The sequence below is a fragment of the Lathyrus oleraceus genome, chromosome 4 (genome assembly GCF_024323335.1).
Source record: "Lathyrus oleraceus cultivar Zhongwan6 chromosome 4, CAAS_Psat_ZW6_1.0, whole genome shotgun sequence".
Taxonomy (NCBI): domain Eukaryota; kingdom Viridiplantae; phylum Streptophyta; class Magnoliopsida; order Fabales; family Fabaceae; genus Lathyrus; species Lathyrus oleraceus.
This window is the reverse complement of record NC_066582.1, coordinates 138,527,549-138,537,695: the sequence shown is the minus strand read 5'-3', so window position 1 is coordinate 138,537,695 and position 10,147 is coordinate 138,527,549.

Below are 10,147 nucleotides of genomic sequence, written 5' to 3'. Positions count from 1 at the left end.
TTTCCTAAAATCTCACCAAAACACCAAAGAAATGGTCATGAGATTTATCATAGGTCAAGCAAGGTCAAAGGACCTTGGAGAAAAAAATTCACCATTTTTGGAAACTTAAAACTATTTTTAAATAATTAAAAATATTCACAAAATCAATTAAATTATGAAAAATATTAATGATCCAAAAAATAATTTTAATTCAGAAAATGAAAGAGGATTTTATTTAAATTTTTTTTGGTGAAACTCTTATATTTTTTGGATTAATATTAAAGTTAATATGAATTAATGAAAATAACACAAATAAAATGAAAATCAAATAATTAGAAAAAACATGGACCACTTGATCTCCCTCATTAATTAAGGTGGCAGATCAAGTGGTCACAAATGCGCGTTCAATGATGGAGTTGGGTCAGCGCACCACATGAGTGGTAATCAAAATCAACGCTCGTGATTAAAACAATTTGAATAGATCCTATGGCTCTGGACCTTGCCAACTCACCACCAGAGCAAATCTCTGATCACCTTCTCAGGCGAGCCTCGCCGGACTGATCCAATCATAACCATCACTAAAATAAAAAAGAAGGACATGATTTTGAAGTAAAAATGGCACTAAGCACGAATATGACCTCAATTTATCCTAACTCGAAGTATATTGAGAGATACATGGAATTGAAATTTGAGGTGTATGATTTGAGTTACTTCGATTTGACCTCAAAGCAACTCAATCTTCTTGCCTACATTGGTAGGACTTCAGACAACCAAGGAACCAAGAGAATTATGGAGAATTGAGTGAGAATTGAAGAGATGAAAAATTCTAGAAAATACCTTCAATGCAGTTCAAAATTCGATTGCTCTTGCTTTGTTTCTTGCTTGATCTTACTCAGGAAGCTTGCAGAAGTATACTAGAATCAACCAAAGGATATGGATCCCTGGAGTTTTGAATTTCAAAACAGTGAGATTCAAACTCAATTTTCAAAGAAAATTCTTAGGATTATCCTCTCAAATGGAAGGGTTTGGGATCTTGGAGCAAAGTTGGTGCGCCGGGATCTCTAATTCTGAACCTAGAGACCTCTATTTATAGCTGTAGCAAGTGTTACATGCACCCTTGAAGTGAGTTTCCAAGATTGGCAATGGATGATGCATGTTTGCATGGGCGTGTACAGGCCCATGAAGTTACTCCTTTAGGTCCATAATCAAGTTTGAATTAGTCTGAAATCAACTTGGAATGCAAGGCAAATGTGTACAGTTGTTTGAAGTTTTGATTTTGCCAAATGATGATGCCATGTTCAAGTCATGCGTAGACCATCCAAATCTTGTCCAAAATGGATGAAATTGAACTTTTTGGAAAGGTTAGATCAAGAGGAATAACTCTTATGTTTAACACTTTTCCATTTGAAACTTGTATCATGGTGAATTTTTAGGTGGAAGTTTGGAACTTTTAACATATCAAAACTTTTTCTAAGTGTCAAGCCATATGTTCACTTATTCCACCTTGGCTAACGTTTTGTGTGGGATTCAAATGAGAAAAGTATATTCATCAAAGTTGTAGATCTTTCAAATACCTCCAAAAAGGTCATAAATTTGACCTCATTTAGATTTAAAATGAATGAGTTATGCATTTTTGAAGTTGAGGAAAATCACTTGTTCAATGGTATTGGTCCAAAATGACCTATAATGTATCCTCATATCAAATGCTCATAAAAGTTGAATTAGCTTTTCCTACAAATATCAAAGTTGAATTATGCACCTTGAATTTGATTATGAAACTTGGAAATATTTCATATCATAACAATTGAGCAAGTTATGGCCTTGGGAAGTTGACCTCCAAATTAGGGTTTAGACAAAATGACCTATAATCTATCAACATAAAAAATGACTTTCAAAGAAAAACTAGCTCTAGACCTCAACCTGAAAGTTGTTTGGAATGTCATTTAGAGTAACCTTTCTCTTGGAATCATTTTCATATGATAAAAATTGTAGGAGATAGGGTCTAGGGGACCCCGGTTTTGATCAGATGAAATCCTCTAGTCAACCACCATGAACCAACTTGCTAACGTGCCCTTCTCTTGACTTTTGGGACTCATAGGAGATCATATATGCATAAGACGATGAAATTTGAAGTATCCTTTGAACTATTTGATCAAATGTTAAAGAAGCTTGGTGAAGAAGTTACACAAGATACCCAAATGAATTAGGGTTTCCAAGGCAAACCAAATCCAAACTCTTAATGCTTTCTTGACAAAAATAACATGTAAAGATCATATGGACTCATATATGATGTCTAAATCCATTGTAGACCCATTCTTGATTTAGATCTTGGTCATGAGGGTCTTAAACCCTAGATATGAGCTTGATAGATCAAAGGTGATCACGTGTCTTACCTACAAAAGAAGTAGACAAATGCAAAGACATATTTTGGTATTTTGGTTAGTAAAGATGATAAAATACAAAGTATGATACAATCACATGGTGCTTGTGTTGGTGTAAGCCCTAGAGGCCAATACTTTTGGTACTTGTATCAAATTATTTATTAATAATAAAAGGCTTTTTTTCTTTATTATGTTTGTCTAATAAAGTCCCTAAAATAGATAGTCTATCTAATGTATCAAGTGTGACTTAATCATGAGATCACATTAAACATAAGGATACTATTCTTAAAGTATCCATAATCGAGCTTTATTGTGAAGTGGGATAACATTAAATCATTAAGACTATTATGTATATAGACTGATGATCACATCTCATGGATCATGGATAAGGAGTTATCAGGTCTTAAACATATGTATGAATATTAAGAGTAATATTTATACTGGATTGACCCGCTATGAGAATACTATATAGAATGTTATGCAAAGTGCCATAAGTTATTCTCATGGTGATAATGGTGTATACCACCCTTCAACCTGAAACCACTATGGATCCTAGATGTAGAGTCGAGTGCCTTATTGCTGATCAAACATTGTCCTTAACTGGATGACCATAAAGATAGTTGATGGGTACTCCACGAAGCATGCTAAGGGACATGAGTGACCTAGATGGAATTTGCCCATCATGCGTAACAGGATAAATGTCTATGGGCCCAATATTGAACTGGACAAGGATGACACAGTCTATGCCTTGTGTTCAATATAGACATAAGGGTAAAAGTGTAATTGTACACATAAGTATTATCACAAAAGGATTTGTCAAATCACATGACATTTTCGTGTCTTGGGTAGCAGTGATGTGTTGCTAGATACCGCTCACTGTTTATTATGTTAAATACGTGATTTAATATAATTGCCAATTCCGCGAAAACCTACAGGGTCACACACAAAAGGACAGATTGATGAGAGATAAAGTAACTAAGGAATACCGTAATGTACGATGCACTTATGTGAATTATAGAACATCGTAAGGTACGGTGTACTTAAGTAGAATACGAAATATGGTAAGGTACCACGTGCTTTAATGATTTTGGCATATTATAAGATATGGGCCACATAGACTTGAATGGGCTTTTTAGCTTGCAGCCCACACAAGTGGTTCTATAAATAGAACCCTTGTTTAGAAGCATTTGTGCAGTTGCAATTTTGTTTCTCTCTCTCACACTCAAAGCCTTCATTCGTAGCAGCTAGCACTGAGATTGAAGGAATCTGTTCGTGTGGACTGAGTAGAGGCATTGTCATCGTTCAACGTTCGTGATCGCTCCGTAGATCTGCATCAAAGGTTACAATCGCCACAAGAGGTAATGATTCTATCACTGATCATGCCCATTCGTAAGGATCACTAAAGGAGAAATTTTAAATTCCGCTGCATTTTGGATCGCTTTTCTCCTTCAGCTTGGTGATATCTCCCAATGTAAACCCAATGAGTGAGGGGTAAAGAGGATGCCAAGGTGTGATCCCAATGCTAATGCATATGATGAGGTAGCATGATGGATCTTAGGGTCAAAATTGGGGTCTTACAGTACTCTCTTATGGTCCCGGTTCCTTCGTGTTTGGATTGTGTTTTTTATTTAGCATCCTGGGACCTCTTTTCCATGTCACTCTCCTCCCTTTTAACATAATATTATGCTCTACTCATGACCTTTTCCATGCTAGTGGTTGACTTATGCGCCAATGACTCGTTGAAGTGATCGACTTTCAGACCGTTTTGAAAAGACCCCACGAACATCTCATGATTTGGGTGGGAGAATTTGATGGTTTCTTCATTGAACCTCGCCAAGTATTCTAGTAGGGACTCAGAGGGCCCTTGTCGGACATTGAACAAACTGGTGGTAGTCACATTTTTATGTTTCCTAGAGAGGAAGTGTTGCATCATCCTTTTAGTCAGGTCTTGATAGCTGGTAATCGATAGTCTCAGCAAACTCATATACCAACATAATGTCACATATTTGAAATTTCCCTCCATGAATTTTCATTTCAAGGAGTCGGAAACCCTGGCTATTGACATCTGATTGTTAAGTGATATTATGTGCTCTTGAGGATCAGTTTTCCATCAAAAGATGGCAAAGGTGGTGGCTTGAAATTATTTGGGACTTGATCACTACAAATCATTTCTGATAGAGGTTGAGGATCAAGGATATCTTCCTCATCCTCCCCCCTCCCCCTCTTACTTTGTGATTGTTGCAAATTATGGACACTTTCTTGCAGAGACTCATTTTGCTGGCACAAGTTCTCCCCAATTGCTGGGAGATGAGCCATGTCTGAGGGATGGTGATCCTCATTAGGAGATGATCCAGACATAGCTTTGATGATGGTGCAATGTATGTTTTTCGTATGAGGCGTGAGAAAGTTTTATCGGGCCCCACGGTGGGTGCCAAATGTTCTTGCTAAACACTATTTGAATAAATCTCCCTGAAGTAACCAAGAGAGATAATAATCGTCTTACTAGTTTATGAGGTATTAGTTGTTGTCCCTTTCCCTCATGTGGGAAGTTTACTTTTATATTGATTTACTCGTCAATTATCCTTTAAAGGTATGCTTCTCCATATCCCTCATTAAGGAGACTATGGATAATGTCTACTGCCTCCTCCATCAATTTATGTAACTCCCATGTAATCATGGAAGCATTTCGTAATCATCCTTGTGACTGTCCATATGGTTTCCTAGCACTGAAGTCGGATCCGACTTGTTCTTCTGTCAGTGATATCATGAGATCGACTCCGACTTGCTTACTTTATATCTAAGTGAACCCTAATCGGGTTCCGACTTGTGTAAGGTTATGACTACCCGACCTACTCGCCTTTTCATACTCAGTTCTCAAAAGCTCGGCCTCAGCAAATTATGGGATGTACAACTTCCAATGTAGGTTTTGAGCTCCTTATATAGCATAATTATTCTGAGTTTTTCTCCTTTGATAATATCTTTTACTCCATCTAGAATTAATGCAGAATCTATTGGATATTTGATTTGTTCCTCGAATATCTCCAACAAGATGTCACTTGTTTCAATTCAAATTCAAATTTAAATCTTCATTTAAATCTGAATTAATCTTCATCCATTTGTCAAACAAATCACATAATCATAATGTTAAATAACGTCAATAAAATAAAACTGAATCTTTTCTAAATATTCATCCAAAACACAACATTCTGGCGCCTGTTGAGCAAGGTTCAGATGCCATACCAACATGCTGGAGCATCGTGCCCAACATGTGTCTTTTTTACATCTTAAGCAAGCTAGACGAATCTTGAATACTTGGACACTTCTCCATGTTGTTGTTTTTATAAATGAAGTTAATCCACTAGAAACTACAATCCCCCATTTGGAAAATTGTGGCAAAACAACTCTTCGGGATAACACTTCTTCCAAGTGAAACCAGTAGAACTACTGGACTATCAGAGCATACAATCAACATCAACAACCATCTTCCAATTATCAGAGTTAAGCTTTAGTAGCGGATAGTCAGAATCATCAACACTCAGGTGCTTACACATAATCCATTTAGTTACTCCAAACCAAACAAACAATCATGCAATCATTCACAGACTTAGTCATGCATAAATCTAGTTAGTTCATAGTTAGTAGCATACAATCATACTAACTAACATATATCAGCATGCAATCATTTACATACTTAGTCATGCATACATAATCAATTAGTAGTTGATATCAAAATATGTAAGGAATACTACTAACAAAGATCTGTTTTCACAGATACAAAGGGCCATATGTCTTGCCCAACACTCCAGCATGGAGCATAACATTAGTACTTCCTGATCAGACAGTACTAAATAATTACCAGGTTTACATGTATACAACAAATACATCACTTCTTACCATTACTCCCCATCTTTTCCATAATTTAGCAAAGGGTTAATTCTTCAAATAAGTCAGCATGCATTGAGGGTTAATTCTTCAAAGAAGTCAGTCATGCAAGGTTAGTATGTAAGCATATGCACAACCAGAAACATGAGAAAACAGCCAGAACAACATCCAGAGATGCACGTGCATTAGATCTGATTTAATAATACAAAGATAAAATAAGCTAAAAAGCCTTTACAAAACCAAACACATCCAGATACAAGGGCAAACAAAACTAATATATAAGTAGGAAATATTTAGGAAGAAATCTCCAAACATCAGCTCCTTAGATCAAAAGCCAATTTAGGTTGTCTTCATCTGACTCTGAATAATTTGAGTCATTTGATTTGATTCCATTAGCTCAACATCTGCAACCTTTATCCTCATTATCTTCTTATGATGAATATTTGAGAGCATTATTTTCTTAGGGTTGGATGTTCCACCAGAAGGTTCAACTATGGTGATGTTGCTCCTAACATCTCCAACTTCCTTGGTCTGGCTTAACTAGGAATCCAACTTATCTGCAACATCATTGGGAACCTCGATTTCTTTGATAGGAGCGCTCCCACCATAAAAATAATCAAAATTTTGATTCATGTTAAGATGAAGAAAGAGATATGTAATTTGATAGTAGGGGAAATCAAGAAGACTATCTTTCTTGCTTGTAACGACAACCTAATTATACCACACTTGAGATAATAAAATAATCCACCTTAATTTTTGTGTCAAAGTGGTATTAGAGGAGAAAAATGTTTTTTCTCTTTTGGCACAACTCCCTAACATTGATTGCTATTGATTTTCACTAATTCAAACCCCTTTTTCAAAGTTGACTGCATATAATGACTTAGTGACAATGTTCGAGACACATGTCATGACATCTTATCCCACATACTTCTTCAACATCTGCTTTATCTAGAGTAATTTCTTACCACTGCTCCATGCAGTAGTGTATTCAGTAGAATTGATCTTCTCCTTCCTGACCTAAGACATTATGTTGTTGACAAGAGAGAAAGATCCATTACTATTATCGTCTCTAGCGAAACATATCATGAGGTTTTCCTTGCTTGTCACACAAACTTCCTTCAGTAGTTGGATCGTTTCTTCAAATGTCAAAATTTCTTTTGAAAACCATAGTCCCTTAAATATTTTGACAACCATACTTTTCTGAATGTTGAGCATAATTACCAAGACATTTGCTTCAGCATCTATCTCTGATAGAAGCCTTCTAGATTCTTCACACTAACCAAGAACTACTAGCTCGTCCTTCTTTTGAGTTAGTGACTAAGTTACCATTATGATAATCAAGATATATGATATATCTTCTTTATCACCTGAATCATCCTTCATTAGCTTTGCTTGAAATCCAGGATGATATCCAACATCTTTAATCTTGCTCAATTCCAGGCACTACCAAGTAAAAGTCATTTCACAACCATTGAAAAAGGGATACCACCATGCCTGACCAACCATTGTGAGGTAAGAGGTAGATGCATGTATGATTCTTTCCATCATGGTCATGCGATCACGGTTATAAACTATGTAACACTACCTACCATAACAATTACTTTAATCAACCGTTGTGATATTCTTTAATGCATAACATTCAACAATGGTTGGTATAAACAACTGTTGTGATATATACACTGAGTTTATTATAAATTATGTAGAATACTTATTTCGCCAATGCTCACTAAACATATAACTTTTCAATATGCTATAAAATATTATAATATGACAAATTAAGTTATATTAGAAGAACAAGTTCACATTCAATGCTAGACAAGAGTTTTTTAACTCCTTATCCGCATTTTTCTCTCTAACAATTAGAACTTTGTTTAATTCTCCTAGTTCTTCAAACTCTCCTTCCTTCACCTCTAGTTCATTTTGCAAAATATTATTTACTTTGTAAACAAAATTAGAGATGGAGAAACGGGAGGTTGAGGAACTACAAGCATTAAATAAAGTTCTAACAGTTAAAGAACAAAATGCAGATAACAATCTAGAGAATTCTTGTCTAGAATTGAACGTGTACTTGTTTTCTAATATAACTTTATCTATCATATTATAATTTTCCAATGCAATTTGAAAAAGTTATATATTCGGTAAGGGTTTGGAAAAACACTCAAACCACATAAGATATAATAAACTCATCTTTTAAACAAACATTAACAACAACATTCATCAATAATATTCATCAACAACAAACAACTCTTATTAAAAATAACGAAATCATCAACACATATCATACACTACATACAACATACAACTTTTAATAATAACAACCACAACATATCAACTCATAGAATGTTTCATAAATGTACCCTTCTCATAATGGCATCCACAATAAAAGGAGGATGAAGCTGAAGTGAGAGCTGGAAACTTATGTTAATTTTGAAAGGATATCATTTTGGATATTTCACACAAGTTTGCAACGCTCACTTCAACTTCATCATCGTTATTGAAACATTATGAAACAAGTTATTGAAACATAAACAATAATGCATAAATAAGGAGAGATAGACAATCATGGATATTTCCATCTTCAATAACAAATATCATAAAGATTCTTAATTTGTCAGCAACTTGTTCCATATCGAGATTCTCTTAAATAAGGGAAAATCTATCCTTTACAGATTGTGAGCCTGAAGTAATCATTCTATGCTCCTTGCTATTTGTAGCACATGCTAGAAGATTGCTCTCATTCTTACTTATCATTCCTTCAATCAGATTCTGGTCATGGTTATCCATACCATCATCCTCTTCTTCTATGTGTTGACTTGAAATACTTCATGTGTCGACTCATGCATTACAAAAACTACAACCTTTAAAAATAATACACATGTGTCGACTCATAATATGCACGTGTCGACATATATAACTGTTTTTCATATAAAAATCTGTTTTAATGCATGAGACATTTTCTAAACCATTCATAAGTTTCTTAATACTAAGATGCACATTTAGACTCAGAGAATACCGCCAAATATATATAAATGATAAAATATTCTACTTTTGATATCATACAAAACATTTCTAATAGGAAGGTCCACACACAAGACCATCATGAACTGTATCACCATAATTTCTTTCTCCATCCTCATCAATGGTCATCCTACAATCAAACATTTTCTCTCATAGTAGAGGAATCACACATGGATATCTTTTTTCTCCTTACATATTTATTCTTTGTGTTGACATTATGTCTAATCTAATCACTAATGCTCAAAATATTAAAACCACTAAAGCCATAACAATATCTAGAAATACCCCAAAAAATTACCCATTTATTCTTTGCTTATGATAGTCTCATATTTTGCAGGGCAAGACAAGAGAAGCTAAAGCTTTCATACACCTTTTAAATACATACTAAGAGGCATCTGGCCAAAAGATCAATTTTAATAAATTAGAGATTATGTTTAGCAAAAGCACCATTGCAGATAACATTGAGAAATTCAAGAACCATTTCAACATTCCCATCACTAATAAGATTAACTCCTATCTAGGCTTTCCTACACAAATCAATCACTCAAAAACTCAACCCTTTAACTACATTATAAACAAAATAAGGAGGAAGCTTAAGAGTTGGAAAGTTAAGAGTTTATCTTTTGCAAGCAGAGTCGCTCTTATCAAAGTGGTTGCTTAAGTCATTCCAATCTATGTAATGAGCTCATTATTCATCCCCAAAACTTTGTGCAAGAAGATGAAGCAACTTATGGCTAATTTCTGGTGGGGAGACAAGGAAGATAATAAAAAGGTCAATTAGAAAAAATGGGAAACTATTAGTACTCATAAGCAAGAAATGAATATGGGATTCATAAATTCTTTAGGATTTTAATGAGGCTATACTGGCTAAACATGGATGATGACTT